At 42.4% G+C, this 25,179-nt stretch overlaps 1 protein-coding gene across 1 annotated transcript in view; it reads left to right on the forward strand.

Annotated features, from left to right (window-relative positions):
* Nucleotides 1–21,541: 21,541 nt before the first annotated feature.
* Nucleotides 21,542–25,179, forward strand: part of LOC141127356 (fidgetin-like) — a 126,100-nt gene continuing 122,462 nt past the window's right edge. Inside the window, exon 1 of the mRNA XM_073613698.1 lies at nucleotides 21,542–21,900. The gene's annotated coding sequence lies outside the window, so the exon portion shown is untranslated. The remainder of the gene's footprint in view (nucleotides 21,901–25,179) is intronic.

Genomic DNA, 25,179 nt, shown 5'->3' on the forward strand with positions numbered 1-25,179 from the left:
CAATGGGGTTGCAGGTTAGTAAAATCTATCCTGAAGGTGCTGGAGGAGAGGAAAGGCACAGAAAATGATATCTGCAGTAAAGGTATACTTATCCTTTACAGGACAATAAACAAAAATGGTTACCAAGGACTGAACAAACTACAATGGTAGAGAATGATATTATGCGCTCATTTGTGTCATCGAGCATTTTTACTATATGGTAAAAGAAGGCCTTCTGTTTTTCAGAACTTTCTTCTAATCTTTAGAGAAAACAGACAGAAAACATGCATTAAAACAACAAATCATGGCATGTTAAACGTTAACATATGTATACACATAGGAAACTACACCCAAAAAAGTGAGCCATAAACAGAGTATTCACTTGATGATACTGGACCTTAATCTGCTGTGTTTAGTGAATCAGGAGACTCGTCAATTTATCCATTTCACTTGAATATATCCATACGTATTTGATCTGATCTACAGAGTGTATTGCAATTCAGGAATCTGGGCAATCATGATTAATGAATTGTTTGATTCTCTGCATATTGGGCAAATCTTCATGCATATGTTAAGCAGAATTACAAATATTTGCTGATTTTCCTGTTTCCAATGCAATTTGCATATCACTTTGCATGAGGCTGGCTCACAAGAGAGTTAACTATGGTGACAGTTGTATTGGAAAGTAGACTGAGCCAGCTCCCATTTCCATTCTGCTTCATGAGTCTCTTGGGTCAGAGGTGTAATCTGAAACATTTGGCACCGGTTTATTACCGACTACATCACTTGGAAACCAGTACCACAATTTTTACCACTGTCATGTTTAACCACTTTAGCCCCGGAAGATTTTCCCCCTTAATGACCAGGCCATTTTTTGCGATTCGGCACTGCATCGCTTTAACTGACAATTGCGCGGTCGTGCGACTCTGTACCCAAATAAAATTGATGTCCTTTTTTTCCCACAAATAGAGATTTCTTTTGGTGGTATTTGACCTCTGTGGTTTTTATTTCTTGCACTATAAACAAAAAAAGGCCAGCAATTGTGGAAAAAAAAACTGTATTTTTTACTTTTTGCTATAATAAATATCCAAAAAACTATTTAAAAAAAACAAATTTCTTCATCCGTTTGGGCCAATATGTATTCTTCTACATATTTTTGGTAAAAAAAAAATGCAATAAGCGTATATTGATTGGTTTGCCCAAAAGTTATAGCGTCTACAAAATAGGGGTAGATTTATGGCATTTTTATTATTATTTTTTTTTACCAGTAATTGCGGTGATCTACGATTTTTAGTGGGACTGGGACATTGCGGCGGGCAGATCAGCCACTTTTGACACTTTTTTGGGACCAGTGACATTTATACAGTGCTAAAAAATGCACTGATTACTGTATAAATGACACTGGCAGGGAAGGGGTTAACACTAGGAGGTGATCAAGGGGTTAAATGTGTTCTCTGGGAGGTGTTTCTGACTGGGAGTACAGAGAGATCACTGTTCCTAATTACTGGGAACAGACGATCACTCTGTACTTCCCTGTCAGAATGGGAATCTGTTTGTTTACATGGACAGGTCCCTGTTCTGGCTCTCTGTGGAGCGATCGCAGGTGGCCGGCGGACATCGCGGGCGCTGGCCACGCACATCAGCTCCCCCACTGTGCAGCAGGCGTGCGCACACCTGCTATAGCTTTTAAAGGGGCCGATGTACAGCTACAGAGATTTAGGGGAACGAGCCGACCTGCTAATGTATAATGACGGCGGCTGGTCGACAAGCGGTAATTTCGATTTTTTTTTTCACTTTTGCATTGCGCTATTGATGAAACTGGTTTGACTGGTACTAGACATAAATCTAGTGTACTAGAAATTCTAGATGTCACCACCTTTATATTATAAGGATGTAGACTGTTGAGCAATCAGTTACTTTTTGAACATTTGATAGCAGGAGTGATCATGCTAGAACTTGACTTTCTGAGATGAAGTTTAGATTTATATAGTTGAAATGAGCAGTTTTGGGGCTCCCCGGGCACTTGGGATCCATATACAGTATATCTATATGCAGGTTCCTCTAAGTGCCTGCATGTCAGTCCTGATATTTACCACCTCTAATATATCCACAGCTGTAATTTACATTCACTGTGAAAATTCGTTTCACTGCATCTCTGAAACATCTGGTTGTAACTGTAAAAATGTGTTGTGTGATTTAATACTACTTTCTGTTTTAATTGTGAAATGTTCATTTTAATATGACTTCTCTATCACCCTATTGGGGGGGGGGGGGGGTTACTAAACCTGGTGCACACTGAATTTGATGCAGCTGTGCATAGTAACCGATCAGCTTCAAGGTTTGGTCCCCGTTCACATCGGTGCAACTTGTCATGCGATTTGACAGTTCCAAATCGCATGACAAGTTGCGCCCTATTGTCGACAATGGAACCATTCAAATCGATGCGACTCCGATTTTGCGGTGCCGCATCGCTTTGCAAAAAAAAAGGTTCCTGCACTATTTTTGGTGATTTCAGGTGCGACTTGCATAGACATCTGTGCATGAAGTGGCACAGATGTCAGCCAAGTAGCACCTGAAATCGTGCTGACCTGCTACTTTGAAATCGTGCGACCCAAGTCAAGTAGCACGATTTCAAAGTAGCATCAATGTGAACCAGGGCTCATTGTCATAACTTGATTGAACAAGCTATAGTTAGAAGCTGATTGGTTACTATGCACAGCTACATCCGATTCTGTGTGCACCAGTTTTAGTAAATCTCTAAATTAAATCTCTTAATTAATTCATTTATTTATTACGAGTACTTATATAGCACTGACAAATTACACAGCATTTTACATATACATTGTACATTCACATCAGTCCCTGCCCTCAAGGAACTTACAATCTAAAGTCCCTAACTCACATTCATACATGCACATACTAGAGCTAATTCATACAAGAGACACATAACCTACCAGCATATGGAGTGTGGGAGGAAACCCACACAAGCACAGGGAGAACATTCAAACTCCAGGCAGGTAGCGCCTTGGTAAGGATTTGAACCGATGACCATATTGCTTCCAGGGGGAAGTGCTAACCACTTAGCCACTGTGCTGTCCATGATTGACCTACCAGCATGTCTTTGGAGTGTGGGAGCAAACCCACGCAGGCACAGGGGGAACATACAAACTCTATGAAGGTTATGTCTTGGTTGGGATCCAAACCGATGACCCTAGTGCTGCCGGGCAGAAGTGCTATCCACTTAGCCACTGTGCTGCTTGAATGTATTCAGGTATTTCTAAAACCTCCTTTTGTAAAGCCGAGCTCCAGCCTTAACTTCTGCCTTGCACAGTTGTACCGATTTCTCTCCTATACTGATATTGCTAACTCAGATTTCACCGCACACTTTGAGTGTCTTGCAGTGTGAATTAAAAGCTGCAGCTTGTTAGATAGAGCCTCCTCATTTCCTATCTGGAGGACATCCAGCATTCTCAATTTCTTTCCTTCCTACTCCTACTGTCCCCCTTTTTATTCATTGGATTTCATTTCTTTCAATCACAGAGGCTCATAATCACATGGGAGTGTTACCTGGGGCAGTCTCCGTACAAATATAGTCTACCTAGGAGCGTCCACTCCTCCAGACTGACATCCACCCATCAAGGCATTTTGAAATCCTGTCAAGAACCAGCCCATTGCTTGCATCAGGGCCGAGGAATCTTGAGGGGTGTGCTAACACAGTGTTCTGTGATGTATTCAAGAAGCTATGTACAGCACAGCATCCCACCAGACCCTGATGGCGGTAATCAGCAATTTTTATCGTGACTGCGACATTATGGAGGACACATCGGACATTTTTGGCGTGATTTTGGGACCATTCATATTTATACAGCGATCAGTGCAATTAAAAATGCATTGATTACTGTGTAAATATGACTGGCAGTGAAGGGGTTAACCACTAGGGGGCAGTGAAGGGGTTAAGTGTGTCCTAGGGAGTGATTCTAACTGTGAGGGGGCGTGGCTATGCGTAACACGACACTGATCACCGCTCCCGATTACAGGGAGCTGTGATCAGTGTCCTGTCACTAGGCTTGTTTACATCAGCATTTCCCCATTCTTCCCCTCCATGAGATGATCGCGGGTATCCCTGCGGACATCAGGTCCGCGGGACCCGTGATCCCGCTCACGGAGGTCGAGGTGCACCCGCAAACCGCTTCTCAAAGGGCAACATTCAGGTACATTAATCTGCCTGTACGTGCCATTTTGCCAACGTATATCGGCGTGAGTCGGTCGGCAAGCGGTTAACATAAATGCACACACATAGGTTGGACTGGATGGACTTGTGTCTTTTTCCAACCTTACCAGCTATGTAACTATATAACTATCGCCCCTTTCGGGTCCCGTGCTAGAAGGCTTGCATATGCTGAATGAATGCAAAGTATTCTTTGATTGGATGAGGTGGAGAGGTGGGGCGGTGACATCAAGTACTACACCTCATCCAATCAGAGAACAATTTGCATTCATTGACAGCCACAATCACTATAGTAGCGGTGCCTACTGCAGTGATTTCCTGCTTCCACTTGGATCAGCAAGGTATGGCACATACATACTTACATTGATCCAAGTTGGACCCATGTAACCTTAAAAATTGCCATAACTAAACCTCAGTTTTAACTACATACATTGTAAGGCAAACATAATTGCAGATTCTTATCTGCTTCTGTTTCGTAGATACAGAAACAGCCTATGTCAGTCTGCAGAAAAGATCTCAGCTCTTAGAAAATTCAGAAACAACTTCTGTCCCAAATCGTTCTCTTCGAAAGCACTGTTTTTTTAACTGGAAGGTACAAACTGTTTATTTATACTGGACAATAAGAATGTTTACCAATGGACACTGCTTATTTTTCTTTGGTTTGAACTCTCATGAATGCTCAAACTTTGCACACATTACATTAATTTGCAAGCTACGCTCAAATCTGCCCCGTTTGAAAAATATTTGTATTTGCAGCATAATCTACATTTTACTGTCAAAAGAATATGAGGATCAGAATAGCTGAGACTAGAAAGTAAAGCCTATTATCTTCAATCAGCCAGTCAACATGACATCTGATTGGTTACCAGGGACCACACCCCCACTTTTCTACTTTTGTTAATAATGGTTATATTAGTCAAAGCTTATTTTTGGGGGGATTGAGTGGGGTAGAAGATCTCTTGTCTCAGATTATTGTTCATACATGGGGATTATTTACTAAAACTGGAGAGTGCAAAATCCAGTGCAGCTCTGCAAAGAAGCCAATCAGCTTCCAGTTTATTTTGTTAAAGCTTAATTGAATAAGCTGAAGTTAGAAGCTGATTGGCTACCATGCACAGCCACACCCAATTTTGCACTCTCCCACTTTAGCAAATCAACCCCAACGTGAGGTTTTTCTGCACTGGAACAACACCAGTCAACCAGTCACCACTAAGGCACATAGAAAACAATTGTTTTCTATGTGCTCCGTTCACACTGTAACACCGCCCAGAAGTGTCGCACAGTGAGCTGCAGCAAAATATAGACATGTAGAATTTTACTGCAGCACACTGGAAGTGATCACATGTCACCGCACAGTGGCACTAATGTCTGTGCCCCCTTAGGGAGATTTCTCCTCACTTCCTGTCTAAAAAGGGACACCAGTGACACAGACAACAAAATCTTTCCCACTTCAAATGATTTCATCTATACCTGGTGCAGACATTCCCCCTCACTTCTTGTCTCAGTCACCACTAGATGTACAGCTAGCCATACATGGGTTCTATCTCCTTAAAAAAAAAAAAGATTTCAGAAAGCTTGTTCGATTTTCTAATAGTTAATGAGGTTGAATCGACAATCAAAAAAAGCAGCAGGATGGACAATTTTTCTAAAATGAAATTCAAACAGTGAATTTGGTTTTCGTTTGAGAAATTCCATTCATTCCAAAATAATAAAGAAAACTACATTTTAAAGTAATTTCAACCAACATTTGTCAAGACTTTTTTTGGCAGTGAAAAGAAAGAAAGAAAGAAATAGAGGACGAAAGAGAGAAGGAAAGAGAGAGAAAGAAAGAAAGAAAGAAAGAAAGAAAGAAAGAAAGAAAGAAAGAAAGAAAGAAAGAAAGAAAGAAAGAAAGAAAGAAAGAAAGAAAGAAAGAAAGAGAGAAAGAAAGAAAGAAAGAGAGAAAGAAAGAAAGAAAGAGAGAAAGAAAGAAAGAAAGAAAGAAAGAAAGAAAGAAAGAAAGAAAGAAAGAAAGAAAGAAAGAAAGAAAGAAAGAAAGAAAGAAAGAAAGAATTCTTCTTCCTCATCCCAGAATGTTAGGAATGCCCTATTTATTATTGTATCCTCTTTGCATTACTTTTGATAACATTTACATTCTTATTGTGCGTACAAACATATTTATTGTATATATACTGTGTATGTGTATAGATAGATAGATAGATAGATAGATAGATAGATAGATAGATAGATAGATAGATAGATAGATAGATAAAGTTTAATATAGCATTAAAGTATATGTAAGCCAAATCACAAAAGTTTGATATGCTCTAACATTTTGTTTCAAAAATCATTTTAATACTTGTTAATCTGCAGTGGTCATTGAAATAATACCTGTTGATCCACCCGTGAAAGTTCTACTTCCTGTTATAGATCGAGGACATTCCTTCTCTGTCTTCTATCTGTGCTTCTGCATTGTCACCCTGCTACATGGGTTTCCTATAGAGACTACGAATGGCTGTTTCAATACACATACGGTAATGCAGTCATGGTCCACTGTTGTCACCAGCAATACTTATTTTCACCATTTTTTTTCCTTTGTTTAATCTTGGCACTGCTGAACTTGATGCTGCTGATCTCCTGCGACTCTTTGCAGCCACTTTCTGTCTATATGCATACACTTTAGTTGCCATACAGCTAAAATGCATGCATGTAGACAGGAAGTGGTTGCAAAGAGGGTGCAGGTGATCAGCAGTGTCAAGCTACAACAAAGGATAAAAAAATGGTGAAGATAAGAGCTGTATTAGATAAAGATGATGGTTTACGATACATTATGCTTTAGCATAGGATTTCTATTTCCTTTAAGCTGAACATTTAGAATTGAACAAATTCAGTCATTTTGTGTTCAGATTATACAACGTTCAAAATAGATAGCTCAGGTATTTTAGAGAAATTTAAAGTGGACAGGCAGGTAATGGATATGGAATCTGGGCATGCAGCATTGCTTTTGGTAAAAATTCTGATTGACTTTTCAGGAAAAAAAAAATCCTGTTTTCCCATGGATTCCTGTTTTATGTGATCCAGCAAACATTTGGAGTGATTATGCAGTGCCTGGTGCATCGTTCATTGAACTACCTCCCCCAAATGGTCTGCAGTCCCTCCTACAACCCTCTCTCCTAAAACAGAGCCTCAATTTGGCCTATTGTCCTGCAATTCTCAGAGGCATCATTGAGTAGTAGGGGTCCCGTTGGTAACCAAATTAGAAAGCCAAGGAGCTCATTTTGCCTTCAGCATAAGGCGGCTCTTGGCTAGTGGTGTAAGGTTTCTCTTCATTTTTTTTTTTTTTGCAGCTTTGCCTCTTGCTGCCACCCCTCCTCCAATGCTATTCCTCACTACACAACCCCTCCTAACAAAACATGTCCAGTTAAGGAAAGTAGCTGCAGGGGGACTGTCCACCGGATTCCTGAATAGGCAGAATACATTAGGACTCCACTAATGGAGGAGAACACAACATTGTATTTCATGTGCCCCCATCCATGAACACTGCACCCAACACCCAGTATTACTACTGATCCCAAGTATTCATTGAGGGGGGCATCAGAACTGTGCTTCCACCTTCTTTGTGATTTGTAATTGTATTGTAATATATGTATTATGCCAATATTGTGATTGGTACTTTAGGTGGCGTTGAAGCATAAAAAATAAAAAAATATAATTTAAAATATAAAAATTATAATAAAAAAAGATAATTAAAAATAAATAAATTAATACATGTATAATTTAAAATTCAAAAATAATCTTTTAATTTCAGATCTATAGTTGGTCAATAGGTGATGTCATTTTATCTCCTTTTGTTATTCATTCAGTGTTATCATACACATCATCATGCCCCAAATAAGCTCATGTATTTTCTTTGAGCATTAAGCAAAAATTAAGCACAATAGAATAACATGGAAATTTGGTAAATTTGGTGTTGAGCGTTGAAGTACTTATGGAAATATGCTCTAGATTGCTCAGATGTGAATGAAGACTTAAAGTGTAATTCTTCTTGTATTGCACATATTTATAAAGCACTGACAGGGCATTTAATCAGAGTGTGCTACATATTGTACGTTCACTTCCCTTGAAGGGTAAGTTCACAAATAAAAAAAAGGAACTCCAAATTTCCTGGCAACCCCTCCATATGTATCAGCTGTGATGCCCCATGCTGACAGTGTAGCAGTCTAAATTGTTCCTAGCATGTGTATATGTGGGGTAGTCGGTGTCACATCGATTTGGACGGTGCTATTGCCGGCAATAGCCACCGATTTGGCATGCTATTTGACATGTCAAATTGCATGCCAAATCACATCAACGTGAACCTGGGCTTAATGTGAGTTAGGGACCTTAGATTGTAAGCTCCTTGAGGGCAGGGGCTGATGTGAATGTATAATATATATGTACAACACTGTGTAAACTGATAGCGCTATGTAAGTATCTGTAATAAATAAATATTTATTCTATCAGTCGAGAGGGTCTATACTTATCAGATATGGATGTCACTCTGGAAAGGCATATGTTTTACAGATAGGGCTGCATTCTATCAAAGAGTAATTTGGGGAAGTCAGACCTACATATGTGAAGAGACCTTTGAAGTGCAACACTAATATAAGAGCCACTATACTTCAAGATAGAAGAGAAAACATAAAATTCCATGTTACAAAATCCTCCAGGGCTATGCTGCCTTTTAAGCCCAGACTACATGATCAGTTCCATGGTTTGAAATTGAGTGACAGATTACTGGTAATGTATCTTCAGTTTATGCACTTTTAGAATTATTATTGTAATTTATATCTCAGAGTAGTTACGCCATTGATTAGTAATCTGTACATCAAATCCACCAAGAACTTCAGCACAGTAAGAAGCTAGCAGGATGGTGGCAGGCTACATTGTTATTTTTTATAACCTGCACCTCTGTGTCACAATAGGCACTGTCTATGATCACAGAGATACAAAATGCAGGGCACGTGTTTTCATTCTACATTCAGGCCCAATTGAGACCTTCATGTTTTAGTGCACACATCAGAATGAAAAATAATGGATGTGTCATAGGTGTCATAGGCAGTGATGTATTTTGGTTTTATGCTGCCGTAGGCAAGACTCTCAAGTGGCTATGCGGTGTCTCTGGTTGCTATGTGGGGTCTCTGGTTGCTTTGCGGGGTCTCTGGTGGCTATGTGGGGTCTCTAGTTGCTATGTGGGGTTTCTGGTGGCGATGTGGGGTCTCTGGTGGCTAAGTGGGGTTTCTGGTGGCGATGTGTAATCTCTGGTGGCTATGTGGGGTTTATGGTGGCTATGCGGAGTCTGTGGTGGCTATTCAGGGTCCCTGGTGGCTATGTGGGGTCTCTGGTGGCTATGCTGGGTCTCTGGTTGCTGTGTGGGGTCTTCGGTGGCTGTGTGCGGTCTCTGTTAGCTGTGTGGGGTCTTTGGTGGCTGTGTATGGTCTCTGGTGGCTGTGTGGAGTCTTTGGTGGCTATGCGCAGTCTCTGGTGGCTGTGTGGGTCTCTGGTGGCTATGAGGGGTCACTGGTGGCTATGTGGGGTTTATGGTGGCTATGCGGGGTCTCTGGTGGCTATGTGGGGTCCCTGGTGGCTATGTGGGGTCTCTGGTGGCTATGCGGGGTCTCTGGTTGCTGTGTGGGGTCTTTGGTGGCTGTGTGCGGTCTCTGTTAGCTGTGTGGGGTCTTTGGTGGCTGTGTACGGTCTCTGGTGGCTGTGTGGAGTCTTTGGTGGCTATGCGCAGTCTCTGGTGGCTGTGTGGGGTCTCTGGTGGCTATGAGGGGTCTCTGGTGGCTATGAGCGGTCTCTGGCGGCTATGTGCAGTCTCTGGTGGCTGTGTGGGGTCTTTGGTGGCTGTGTGGGGTCTCTGGTGGTTATAAGGGGTCTCTGGTGGCTATGTGCGGTCTCTGGTGGCTGTGTGGGGTCTCTGGTGGCTATGAGGGGTCTCTGGTGGCTATGCGCGGTCTCTGGTGGCTATGTGCGATCTCCGGTGGCTGTGTAGGATCTCTGGTGGCTATGTGGGGTCTCTGGTGGCTATGAGGGGTCTCTGGTGGCTATGAGCAGTCTCTGGTGGCTATGCGCAGTCTCTGGTGGCTGTGTGGGGTCTTTGGTGGCTATGTGGGGTCTCTAGTGGCTATAAGGGGTCTCTGGTGGCTATGCGCGGTCTCTGGTGGCTGTGTGGGGTCTTTGGTGGTTGTGTGGGGTCTTTGGTGGCTATGTGGGGTCTTTGCTGGCTGTGTGGAAACTCTGGTGGCTATGCGGGGTCTCTGGTGGACTGTGGGGTAACAACAGGCAGTCTCTGGTATTACTAGTGTGCATCAGTCAGGCAGCTCAGATAGGACTAGAGTTATTAGCCTAGCATAGTTAGCCTAGTTAATAACCCTCTTACCTGGCTAACATGCATTGCGGGCAATTTACTAGGCTGCTCTGTGATGCTGATTCAGTCACATAGTGAGCTCACTATGTGACTGGATCGGGGCACACTGTGACACTGTAAGTCGGGAGTTGGGACATTTACAAATGTAAAGTGGGGGTTGCTGTACTGTATACCATTCTTGTCTCAGGGTCTAATGACAAAGCTGCAGTCATTCACTGTGAACGGCTGCGGCTTCCCCATCAGACCCTGACACATGAATTGTCCAAGTGCCACATATATATTAGGAGCTTCTCTTCAGTCTTTGTAGGTAGTGTCCCTTCTGCCTGTCCCCCCCCCCCCACACACACACACACACACTAAAAAATGCCGCCCAAGCCAAACGCCTTGTTTGCCTCGCGGTAGATATGCTCCCGGTCATAGGAAAATGTATACACTGCATTTTGAATAATCAGACTTGTCTGTGCTTCACTTCATATTCATGCACTAAAAGGCCCATTGAAGTCTATGGCAATGCATGAAAACACATGTATTTTAACAAATTTTCATCTGTTGCCAGCCTCTGGAATTAGATCCTTTCAAAATCTGCAACTATAATGTCACTACAGGAAACTGGTCCTTATTGGTCAAAGCAAAAAATGCATGACACACCAAAGTGCATGTTAGGACATCAAAAAGGCACCGCAGCACATGAAAACAAATCTTAACACACTACAAACAGATGTTTAAAATGAACCAATTGGATAAAAGCGAGCAAGGAAAAAAGTGAACCTGGCCTTAGGTGGCATCTGTGCCAGGAACACATCCAAATATTGCTATAGACTGTGTTTGGCTCCCTAGCTTCACTCAAACTGAGCAGAGGTGGGGCTAAATGATGCAATTATTGATTTTATACGAATTAAAGACCAACTACTGTCCAAACTTTTCTCTGCAGAGGTCTGACATGCCCCCGCTGATTCAGGGCTACGCCCCCTGCTGATTGAAGAGATTTAGCTCTGACTCTGCAAAGGCATGTAGGACTTCTGCAGAGAGACCACTGCTTCCACATGGAAAGCAAGGGTCCTTCTCTGTAGCATGCTGGAAGGGAACAGACTTTTCTAACCAGGCTATGGCTGCTTTGTAAGACGAAAGGTTAAGGGCTGGAGTGCTATTGCTTAGCTTGTTATAAGCAAAAGTGAGAAAGAAGTGGCAACTACAAACAGCATTTATTTAAGGGTTACATTTTAAAATGGCAGGAATAGATTTACGCTTTCCAACACAACAGGGTTTATTGAACAAAGTTTGAATTGTATTATTAAATGCAGAGAGAGAAAGGCAACCTGGAGTGTCTCAAGGAGTATTGTCTGCATAACACTGCAGAGAGCATTCCGTGATTGGAAGAACAGGGTGGTTGGCGGACTTTGACAGGTCATGTCAATGGGCTCTACTGTCCCAGATTTCTTTCTTCCATGAAATGATTTTAATGGGGCTTTGCTTGCTTCCGAGTCCTGGAGCAAGCGTAACAGAGGCCACAATTTTAAAGCACACCACTTTTAAAGTAGGGGTAGGGGCTGTAGTAGGACTTTACTTTTGCTTTGAAAATCTGTCTCTTAAAGTGTCACTAAACCCACATCATTAAAATCTATCAATAAATGGTTTATTACACGCTGTTCTTACTCACTCAATCACTATGAGATTCATTTTCTGTATCCTGAAAAAAGCCAGGTTGATCCTAATGCTCTCTAGTTCCACCTTCTGTTAATGTTCCCAATTCAGCTAGGGATTTTGTAACTGTGATGGCAACTCTGCACATGCTCAGTTTTCAGTTAGTTTCTATGCTGAGCATTTCATCCCTATCACATCTGAGCAGACCATGTGACTATGGATTCACACATGTTGGTATAGGTATATACACAGTGGTAAATGACAGCCCACTCCCTCCCTCCTCCTCTATGCCCACTAACCAGCTAAACACAATGGGTGGGATAATGCATGTAGACTGATGGAGGCTTCACCTCCCTCGTATTCTAAGACACAGGATAGAGGGGTGTGACATCCTGTGACTGGCAGAAATTCACCCATACCATGTTATTGCTAAAAAATAATAACAATTTGATTTTAAATATATATTTGTATGACAATTTAAAACAGTTTATTGATATTATTTATTTATTTTTACTGGGTATTCCAAAGGCTGTTTTTTTTTTTTTTTTATTATTATTATTTTGAACATATGACCAGAAGAAAGGACTAGAAGCTCCTCTTGCTTATGTTTCTCTGCAGACAGGTTGGGAAAGATCTAGGTCATGTGACAGCTGTATATCGATTAGGAAAAAGGTACTTAGATTTTTTTTTTAATTCAAATAATTACAGTACCATCATCCAAATACAGAAATAGAAGGGACAATGTAGATTAAACAGTGTGTGCTTAGTATCACTGTAATGAACAGTCACAGCATACTACAGAATTAAAAAGTGGTAGATTAAAAATTTACAGCAGGCAACACACAAAGCCAGCCAGAAAATCCTGCAGGCATGCAAAAGTAAGAAAGTTCATTCAACTTACATGAGACTGGATCCATAGTCAAAATGAAAGCACATTCAAATAAGTATTCCCCCTACCATGCTGTAAATAAACAGACAAATCTAAAAATGTCCACTCACCCAAGGCATTGGTAATGTGATGCTCATGCAAAGGATCACTGCTCAGCATTGCTGATCAACCAGCTCTGCCTGTACATCAAGCCTGCAACATCCGAGATTGCATGACTAGGCAGAGAGATGAAAAATGACCCTTACTGCAAATCTTTCATTCATTTTTTGCACAAAATGGTCAGTGAATATTTATATGCCTTTTAGTATACTTTTCTCTTTGGTCTACTTTATTTTAACTGCAAATGTGCCGTTAGAATAATTGTTGCTTTTTTAAAATGTCAGCGAAGCTCCTGAAGACAGCAATATTGGCAGGACGCGTTTTACCCCCTCCTTTGCAGAGAGGACTTTGATTATGATATTTAAGGCCCCGTTCACATCTGGCATTTTGGGATCTCGGACAAACCCATTGATTCAATCATGGAACCTAAATGCAGGGCGGTTTTGCGGCGATAAATCACGCTGCAATAGTGGCAAACCGCATCACATGGAGCTTGTCTCCCAAAAAGGAGCAGGAGCTTCTTTTGGGGGACAGGGTTTGCTGCAATTGTAGCGCAATTTATCACGTGGCAAAGCCGCCTCGCTTTTAAGTGCCAATAAAAATGAATGACAACCAAACACACGTGGCGCATTTTGCCACTATTGCAGTGCAATTTGGGATCACAGGCAGAATTGCAGTTTTAAATTTGCCCAAGATCCCAAAATACCAGATGCAAATGGGGCCTTAACCTCTTTGCACCGGCGCCTCCTGGCCCTTTAAGAGGTTTGGGATGCCGTGAGGCAGGGTGGGGTTTAAGTGTGACTGTCATGATTGGCTGTCACGGCGGTCACATGATCAGAAAGCTACTGATTGCAAGTAGCGATCGGAAACTTTGCTTTAGCCACTGGTAACTGTGCCAGGAGCATGCAGGGTGCGCACTCTCGGCACAGCTGTATTAACAGTAATTCATGCAAATATGCGCCCTCTCGGCACTAAGGACCATCTGCTGAAAGGCCGCATGTTTGCGTGCGATCGGCACCTAGGGGTTAAACAATGGACTTAAAAGATGAGCCCCCCTCCCCTATCACTTTTAGATGCTTAAAGTAAAACGTAAAAAGAAAAACTGCAAGGAAAAAGATTAGTTAGTACACTTACTTACCTTTCTCCTGGCTTCCATATTGCAGGAGGTGATGTCACACTCCTTCCAACGAGATCCCGGGTAATGCAGAGTACCCGAAATTTTGTGAAATATCATTCCAGCACAGTGCAAGAGCATAGTTGCCAACATTGTAAAAACATTTATAGGGACACTTTTTTTGGCTGTAGGTGGAGTCTTATTATTATTAGGGGGCGGGGCATGCGTTTGTAGGTGTGGCATAGTAAAAAAGAAAAATGCGGCGCGCGGAGCGTGCCGCACTGAAAAATGGGCGTGGTTTACGTGAAATAGTGGCCGTGGCTTATATGGGCGTGGTTTACATGGGGGTGTGGTTAGAGGCTGAGATGAATGAGAGATGAAGAAAGAAAGGGGAAAAGAGAGGGAGAGAGAAAGAAGGAGGGAAGGAGAGAGTAGGAAGGAAAGAGGGATGGAGGGACAGCAGGCCCAGATGCTACAACACAATAGAAATGTGTATTCCAGAATTTAACAAATCAGCAGATAAACACCTGGTGTTAGCGCTTCAATCATCCCAGCACCATGGTTGTTATGGTGTCAGGATGATTGAGGCGCATTATTACTATTATTACATTGTAATATAGAATGAAATCATTCAACTCACCATAATCCAGAATCAGTGGGACCCCCTGAGCGTATCACCTGCCACGTCGCCTGCCACCAGATGCCACCAGGAGTCCCCAGCAGAACGCCCCTTACATCAGGAGTCCCCAGCAGAGCCCCTCCTTACATCAGGAGTCCCCAGCGGAGCCCCCCTTACATCAGCAGTCCCCAGCGGAGCCTCCATTACATCAGGAGTCCCCAGCGGAGTCCCCCCTCACGTCAGGTGTTCCCAGCGGAGCCCACCTCACATCAGGAGTCCCCAGCGGAGCCCCCCCTTACATCAGGTGTTCCCAGCGGGGAGCCACCCTTACACTAGACATCCGCAGTGGAGCCCCCCCTTACATCAGGAGTCCCCAGCGGAGCCCCCCTCACATCAGAAGTCCCCAGCGGAGCCCCCCCTTACATCAGGAGTCCCCAGTGGAGTCCCCCCTCACATCAGGTGTCCCCAGTGGAGCCCCCTCTCACATCAGGTGTCCCCAGCAGAGCCCCCCTCACATCAGGAGTCCCCAGTGGAGCCCCTCCTACATCAGGAGTCCCCAGCGGTGAATCCGCCATCATTACAGAAGGCCAAGGGGGAACAAAATAATGTCTCCGTTACAATAGAACCACCGCCCCTTTCCATAACAGACTGACAGCGGGGAGGAGTGGGGCAGAGTGGTGCGGGCGGGGATGGGCGGAGGGTGGGCGGCGCTGCAGCAGTTCGGTTTCTATTGTAGCCACCCAGCTCTACTCTACTTCTGGTCTTCTCAAAAATGGCGGCCGGCAGAGACATTGTCTCCACCGGCCACAGACCTCTAGCGGCGGCGGCAAAAAATCGGGAAAAAGTGGATTTCTCGGGACGTTACCCAGGAATTAATAAAATCGGGAAAAGAGTCTAAATCCCGGGAATGTCCCGGGAAATTCGGGACAGTTGGTAAGTATACAAGAGCATCCCCCAAGGTTTCAGATAGTCAGCATTCCCTGGGATCTCGCCAAAAGGAACATGATGACCCACTTTCCTTTATTTAAAAGTCCCCCTTTAGCCTCCCTGACGGTATTCCTGAGTGTGGCTCGGGGTTAAATTTCAGCACCATTAGTGGTAACCCCGAGCCACACTCGGGATTACATCTCAGGATCTTGGTGCAGTGTTACTTACCTTGTCCCCAGGATCCTGCGATGTCCCCCGCTGTGTCTGCGGGCTCTGTCCTCCTCCGAAGCCTCTCTGTGCTGGGCTCCGTTCCCTGCGAGCGTCGCAACGCATGGGGGCGGAGCCTGGCGGCAAATTCAAAAAAATGTAAAAATCATAACACATACAGTACTGTAATCTTATAGATTACAGTACTGTATGAAATCATTTCACATCCCCTTTGTCCCTAGTGCTTTGTCCAGTGCCCTGCATGCAGTTTTATATTATAAAAACTGTTCTTTCTGCCTGGAAACTTGAGATTGTCCATAGCAACCAAAAAGTGTCCCTTTACGTCAAAAGTGGCTTTAGACCAGCTAGAAAACAGCGGTAGTAAATTAGAACACTTGAAGAATTGAGCGATAATGAATCGTGGGGAAATTTATTTTATTATTATATTATTTTTTTTTAATTATTTATATTTATTTATTATATTATAATTTATGATTTTGTGTGTCAAACTTCATCATACCCGGGATATCTACTAGACTCTTGTTTGGACAGATTTAAGTGTGTTATTGTTAAGAATTACAGACCTACGATATAAAATGCCAAATTTCCATGCAAAATAATTGTACCGCTTTTAGCACCTAAAATCCAAAATAATCATACCGCCAGGGAGGTTAAAAGCTTCAGTACATTAATAGAATCTATGTAGTAAAAGTAATACCAGCTCTTTCTTGCACATTTCGCCAGTCTCTGTGTTCTACCACCCCTCTTCTTCTTCTTTCAAATTCTCTGCCATCTCTCCCATGTGCCGCACCACATTACAGTCTTCTGTTTAAAAAAAAAAAAAAAATCTTGCAAGATTTTGGGGGGAAAGGCTTTATTTTTTTTCAAGTGATGAGTCCTGTCCTGTGGTTCGGTGCATGTGTGCGATGAGGTGCATATGTCATGCACCGTAACACGTTACATTAATCTTTTGCAATTTTTTTTTTTTTTCCCTGGAGATCTCAGAGGATCTCACCAGGTCTCCCTGGAAAGCACTGGTGATGTAGCTCTCCCAGGAGGCTCCTGTGAGGCCCTGGCTACGTCTCCAGAGCCTCAAGATACCAGGAAGTGACAATCTAAAAATTGTAAGTAAAAAAAAAAAAAAAGTTTATTTTACACAGGACTTGCACATGTTTAAAAAATCAACATGCATAGCCGCATATAACATTTTTATCTTTTTTTTTTTTAAAGAACTAGACCTTGTTTGAAATAGCAGGCAGTATTTTGCAGATCACAGAAAGACAGAAAAGATGTTAGCTTTATTGAGTAGCCAGTCCCACAGGGACCATTAGTTAGAGAGACATGTATCTAACAAGAGTACCCTAACTACCTTCTCCCCAAATCATGTAACATACTGTCACTGATGGTCCATCATACATTAATTCTTTTATGCATAAGGTTTATTAGACACGTTATGATCTGACCGTACTATGACTGTAATATGAGAACCTACCTAATCTAACCAATTTATACCCAATCAGGCAGATCCGTGCACTACATAATTGCTGGAAGATCTAAAGGAGATTGTACAATCAGATTGTAATGTGTGTGGTGAGCTTAAAGTGACACCTAAGGCAGGCTGAATGTACCAAGTTGATTAATCGATCAACTTGGGTATAACCAGCCTGCCAGATTCTCTTGCGATTATTGCAACCCGTGATTGCAAGAAAGAAATTTGCTTCATGTATGGCCGGCCTAACTCTGGTTTAAAAGAAAATAATTCAAGTATGTATTCAAGTATGTATACTCAGAAAAGTCTCTTCTATTATTCTCAGTCTCCTCCAAATTTGCAAATCCTTTTTTTTTTTTTTTTTGCTGTGATCTGACTTCCTATTAGTGGCAGAGTACATTCGTTCTCTGTGATCTCACTGTATGTAGGAGGGTAGCCACCCTTTCTTGCTCACCCCCAAGATGGTCTATGCCTCTATGGACTATGAAATGTGTAGTGCACAAAAAGTGGTGCACATGACCACAACTAACGTGCACAGCTGGTTTCAAACAAACAGAAGTGAGGGGGGAAATGAAGAGGCTTTGGAGCTTACAGAGAACATTAGAAGGAGGCAGAAAGACATAGTAATGTCTTGGAAAATAGATTACAGTACCATTAAAGCTAAACTTCAGGATAAGCAAATATTGTCAAAATACATTGGTCATACAGTATGTGTTATTCCTTGAATCTTTGTGTGCTTTGTGTATTTCTTGAGGAACTGTGTGAAACTTTGCTTCTGTACATGAGCTTCTTGTAAAGACCAGTCACTGCTCCTCTCTCTACTTGGGCAGGGTGACAGGTCTTGTCTCCGCCCCCTCCTGTAAGTTTCTGCAGGAAGCTTGTAGTGGATGGAGCCTGCTGGGTCCCTCCCACAGCTCTGCTCTCTGCACAGACTGTGTACAGCACAATGATGATGTCATCACTACTTTTACAAGGTAATATGTGGGTTTGCAAAGGGATTTATATAAGTGTACTTAACATCTGAGTGTGTGCATGCAGGTCCACAAATGCAGACAGTGTGAGTTTGAGGACCCGCACGCACCCTCACCTACACTGATGTCAAATGGGGAGCGACAGCTGTGTCCGTGCAGTCGCTGCGTCCCAACTGATGTGAATGGGACTGCCTGCATGGGGATGCATGAAAAACCTGTGCAGGCAAAACACAGCCCTCACATGGGTGTATCCTTCGGTACGCCCATATGAGCGAGGCCTTAATGTACTTTGTGGCTATTGAAGAATATAAATGTTTTTGAGCTCAGAGCAGTAGTAAAGACTCCTATTTTATTTTTCTAAATGTGCCCCCTGAAGCTACATACTAGCACATTATAACAGACTTACCTTCCAAACTGAGCCCTCCCACGCTGAGCTGTCACCACTTCTGGTGCTTCCATCTTCATCCAGTCCTCCTTCTGGATTCACTCTCCAGTCGTTTGGCCAGAACGCTATGACGTCACTCCCCCTCATGTACATGGCAGTCACTATCACAGCACTCCCTGCAATCAAAGCACATTCAGTGTGCTCTGAATTTACACCATAGTGCGCATGCGCCAGTGATGTTCGGCTGGAGCTGATGTGAATATCTACTAAACATAAGCTTACCTGTAGCGTAGCGTAAAAAAAGCTCCAACCTGCAGGTTTAAATCATAATGTACTAGTATGCACCACAAACTAGCACATTATGAGAGACTTACCTACAATCAGAGCTCTCCCCTGCTCCCCTGATCCCGGGCGGCTTTCAAGTTAACCCAGTCTTCTCTCCGTGCTTCGGATCTTTGGCCGCTTGATTGACCAGGCTGCGATGACATCACTCCCACGCATGTACACGAGAGTCACTTCACCACAGCATGCAGAGCGTGCTATAAATGCGATCTGAGCTGTGCATGCATTACTGCTGACATGCAGGGGGGACAATTATGACAGAAGAGACCTCTAGGGTCTCTTCTGTTATAAAAACCCTGCCTGTCAGCGGATTTTTTTTACTACTGCTTTAAAAGGGTTGTAAAGTCAGAAGGTTTCTTATCTTAATGCATTCTATGCATTAACATAAAAAAAACCTTCTGTGTGCAGCAGCCCCTCTCTAATACTTACCTGAGCCCCATCTCTGTCCAGCGATGTTGCAGGAGAAACTCGTCTGCCTGGGACTCCCCTCCTCATTGGCTGAAACAGCAGCACGGCGCCATTGGCTCCCGCTGCTGTGAGTCAAGGTCAGTGAGCCAATGAGGAGAAAAAGGGGGCGGGGCAGAACCACGGCCCCATGTCTGAATGGACACACAGAGCAGCGACTCGGTTTGGGTGCCCCCATAGCAAGCTGCTTTCATGGGGACACTCGGTAGGAGGGGGGAGCCAGGAGTGCCGACGGGGGACCTGAGATAAGGAGGATCAAGGCTACTCTGTGCAAAATCATTGTACAGAGCAGGTAAGTAGAACATGTTTGTTATTTTCAACCCCCCCCCAAAAAAAACGAGACTTATCACTTAAGTGGTGGATGTGTATAGATAATATTGGGAGAATAATAATATTGTTTAGTGTCACTTCTTCTATGTATAAAGACTCATTCAGATGAGGAATTAGTTCCATGCTGCTTGCAGAGCTGCTGGCAGATGCATGCATATCCACCATGGAGCTGCATGCGGGCAGTTCATAGAAGTGGATGCATGCATAGTGCTGGCACAGACACAATTGCATGTCAAATGCAAATGCATGTGAGTAGGAGTGGGTGCACATATCTGAACGTAGACACTATGGGTTGATTTACTAAAGGCAAATAGACTATGCACTCTGCAAGTGCAGTTGCTCCAAAACTTAGTAAACGAGGTAAAGCTTCACTTTGCAAAGAAAACCCAATCACATGCAAGGAAAATAAAATAAACAACTTTTTTGTTGCACATGATTGGATGATGGAAGTCAGCAGAGCTTCTGCTTATTTACCAAGCCGTGGATCAACTGCTCATGCAGAGTGCAACTGCGCTTTACAAAGTGCACTGTGTATTTCAACCCCTGTGCGTTCGGATCCGTGCACCTACTCCTGCTCGCATGTCAGATTTTGACATGCAATTGTGTCTGTGTAGCCCTTGTGTGTGCATCCATGCTGTCTGCGTCCAGCTCTGAGGGGGATGCACACGCATTTGCCAGTGGCTCTGCATGGAGTATGGGACTAACCATCTACTGAGACCTAAGGGTCACCATACATAGTACAATCTGACCAAACAATCTTAAGATTTACCAACCTTACATAATATGAGGACCTTTCTAATTGATTCAAACAATTTGTATCAAATCAGGCAAGTGCAGTGTGTAGTTTCTGGTCATAGGTGTGTGCACAGGGTGTGCCAGGTGTGCCTGGGCACACCCTAATCAACCTGTGTGGCTCAAGTTTTCCTTGTTTAGACCCCTGATATTTCACCAACGCAGGGCTCTTAAAGAAATTGTAAAAAAATAAAATAAAATAAAAAATTAAATTGGAAAAAATAATGAAAAATAAAATAATAAAAATGTAAACTACTGACACTGCCCTACTGACACCGCCCATTGCTCTGCTGAAACTGTCAGTATATATACACATGCACACACACGCAAATGTGTTTGCACTTAGGGGTGCACACCCTAATGCAGTAGGCTGTGCACACCTGTTTCTGGTAGCTTTAAAGGAGATTGTACAATCAGATTGTAACCTGAGTGGTGAGTTTAGGAAGAAAAACAAAAATAAATATTTGCATGCTATACAATCCAATAAACAGATAAATAAAACAAAGTTTACAAATAGAAAAATAAATGCAAAAAACTTTGTGTCCTGTGTAGGAAATGTTGTGAATGTTGTTGTATCGTGTGCTTAGCCTGTGTGTAGATGTGACATGATGTGCCCAGTGTAAACTCTCCCATTCTTCCAATGCTCTCCTTCCCAGTCTGTTCATTAGGAGGATCTCCATCCATTCTTCATCCCATGTGTCGCCTGCAGGACATCAGGAAGGACACAGATGACCATCCTGTAGGTAGACAGCAGCCCTGAATGCATGATTGGTCAATTTTCTCCCTGCTGCTGCTGCTGGCTAATACAGTTTTGGAAGGAGTGAAAAGCTGGAGGGATGTGGTAGGGGGGAGGGGAGGCTGGGGGATGCCCCAGTGATTGCAGTCCAGGCAGCCTTGCTGTCACACTCTCCCTCTCCACACTCACATTGTCACAGCAAGAATGCCTGGTGAGTCCCACACAAGGCTCCCCTCTCCTATGCCTAGTCTGGATTACTAAAGAGCACATTTTAAGGAGCATGCACCCAGATTTAGGAGGTAAGTCAACCTGGAGGGGGGGAGGGATCTCTCTTTATTTCCAGGTTAAACCTTTGCCATGACCACCCTTGTTCAGCAGCTGTCCTGCATCAGGCTGAGCTTTTGTTAGCGGAGAGCAATCCAGGCACAGGGGTCAATAGGCAGGGCTGCCTTCTACTCCATGTCCCCCTTCTCTCTCCTAGGCTCCAACTTTATACATGACACTTTTATGGATGGAAGATACTTTTTTTTTTTTTTATTGGGGCTTTCAGAAGTTTAACATGTAAAATTCCACATGTGTGTGAGTTTGGATGATTTTATTAATTTATTTATTTGTTATCATGTGAATAACATAACATCATTTGCATAATTGGTCCAATGGAATGGTAGGACTTTGCTGCAATTATGAAGTAGGCTGGACTGTGTACCTGTACTTGTTTTGTTAAGCGCTGCGCAAACTGTTGGCACTATATAAATCCTGTGTAATAATAATAATGTATGTATGATCTTTTGTGAATGGAAGGCTTGGCAGGATGATAGAGGAGTGGCATCATACTGTAGGCTGGCATACAGGTTAATGCATGGAGAGGGGTACTTGTTTGTTTTATGGTGGTGGGATGCTAAGTTCTGTGTATGGGATCCACTTAGATCATAATAGATCCAGTGAGATGGAATTCTCAGAGCAAGCCTGGAGAGCAGGAACTGATTGGAACAGAGCAGAGATCATTGTGAAACATTGTTTCATTTTACTTGAAATATTTATACATTATTATTATTATTATTATACAGGATTTATATAGCACCAACAGTTTGCGCAGCGCTTTACAACATGAGATTGGGGTTGCTTTATGAAAACTGCAATCTGCAAGAAGCCTGGAGCAGCCTCCTAAACCTATTATTTCTGGCACAATCACTATTTTCTAATAAATGACCATGTCATGGCATTAGCTTTACTTTCTCAGTTTGTATCAATCAGATTGATGCTTTGTTTATTTGTTTCTTAATAACATGTGTTCATCGAACAATGTTACTGCAAATATTGTGTGTTTCTGTTGGCATAACAAAAAAATGCTGTACAAGATAGGACAGTTGTGTGCCTGATTAGTGAAATAAGAGAACATTACGCTTAAGCCAGCCATATATTAGTAGATTTTCAAACAAACATTTGTACAAAATTTCGGATTATTATGTTCGACGACTTGATGAATGTCTTTCAAAATTTTAGTTTTCTTTTAACTTTTCGGAATGATTTCACTTCCCCAAAAGAAAACCGTATTCTCTATTAGGCCTCTTGCACATGATACTCCTGTTTGAACATCTACTTTTTCAGACTATTTTTGTAGTATGTATTTGTGTGTACACGCATTTTTGCGTATATGCGTTCTCGCAAATGCGTGAAAACGTATTCTAGCGTTCTTGTTCTGCACAATATCTAAATGGGCATTTGCACACATTTTCACACATTTGTGCGTATATGAGGTGTAAATTACTGATGAAAAAAGCAGATTCTCCTATTTATTTATTTTTTTGACTGAGGAATGCACGGCGCTTGTTTACTGTGTGCATAGGCACATTACAATTAATGAGTTGTAGTTTAGCTCAGTAAGTGTGCAAGAGGACTTAGAAATATGCTTGTTCGGGATACATTTTCCGGATCCTTCAAATTATCTCATCACTGCGGTCAAAAACAAACAATAATTTGATCCCACTAATATTATTAAATTGAACAAAGGTTCTTAAAATTAAAAATTTTCTAATAATTTATGGCCGGCTTAAGGATCTTTATTTTCAGCCATGTGACTGTTATTTTTAGATCACAACTGAAAATAACCGTCATTTTTTTATTTTCAGAATAAAGCTTCATATTGTGGTGTTTGCAGCTCACGAGAGGTGTTCTATTCTTATTGGTTTTCACTGACAAGCAGTGATATGTAAAGTTGGAAGAGACAGAGTACCAGGGTGTTAGCCTTGAAAGCTTCATTACATTCATTTTAAAAGCTCCAGTGATCACATTGCCTCTCCGGCAGGCAGCCCTTCCCCATAGGGCTGAGCCCAATATAAACTGGACTGGAGGCCAGTGATTGTGACCAGTGAAAACAAAGCATTACTCCATAGCACCGTGCAGCAGAAAGGGACTGGGGGGATCACGCATGGCAGTTACTGTAGGAACTTTTATTCTGTTTGTTTACAGTCGTCTAATGTGTTTGGTGCTAAAGCAAACAAATGTGTGTGAGTGCATACTTCTGTGGAGATTCCCAGCTCTGGCTGCAGAATGTCATGTCTGTTGTATATGTTTCCATAATCTGTATGATTTAGGTTATCAGCATAGAGTGCAACCTCTTCTGTCCACTAGTCACCCTCCCACTGATCGATACCGATTCCAAACATAAGCATGCTCATAGGGAAGTCCAATATAAATAAAATATACTACAATTAGATTTAAAATGTATATATTCATAATGCATGCTATGTCTTGATTAAAATCTATACGTGAATATATTTTCTAAAATAAAAGTGAATGGGGAGATGTCATTTAAAGATGCTGAATTGTTAACCGACTATCTTAAGTCTATCACTAAAGTTTTCCTTGCATTGAATACTTCCTATTCACGGGTGCAAATATACTATCCATCATATCCTACAACAAAAAGAAATAGGTTTAGGAACTCTGCAATTAAATACAATATACAGACTGGCCCTGCAGAATTTCTTTTTAACATGATAATTAATTTGTATGATAGTAAGCAGGAATAATAATAATTTTGTTAAAGGTCCTAAATGGCATGTTTTAACAGATTCAGTTTAAACAAATGCTTTATGCTTGTGAATGTGGCAGGAATGTCTTTCATTGCCCTGGGAGAGCCTGACTTACTAAAGCTGTAAGTAGGCTAGTTGTGCTATGTCTTTTGTTGCCCTAGGAGAGACAAATTTACTAAGGTTGTAGATAGACTGGTTATGCTATGTCTTTCATTGCCCTGGGAGAGCCTGATTTACAAAGTTTGTAAGTTGGCTGGCAGTGCTGTTCTTCATTGACCTGGGAGAGCCTGATTTACTAAGGTTGTAAGTGGGCTGGTTGTGCTATGTCTTTTTTTGCCCTGTTAAAACCATGATTTACTAAGGTTGTAAGTAGGCAGGTAGTACTGTCCTTTGCCCTGGGAAAACCCTGGGTGAGCCTGATCTACTAAGGTTGTAAGTGGGCTGATTGCGCTATGTCCTTCATTGCCCTGGGAGAGCCTGATTTACTAAGGTTGTAAGTGGGCTGGTTGTGCTATGTCTTTCTTTGTCCTGGTAGAGCCTGAT

The sequence above is a fragment of the Aquarana catesbeiana genome, linkage group LG02, assembly GCF_042186555.1.
Source record: "Aquarana catesbeiana isolate 2022-GZ linkage group LG02, ASM4218655v1, whole genome shotgun sequence".
NCBI lineage: Eukaryota > Metazoa > Chordata > Amphibia > Anura > Ranidae > Aquarana > Aquarana catesbeiana.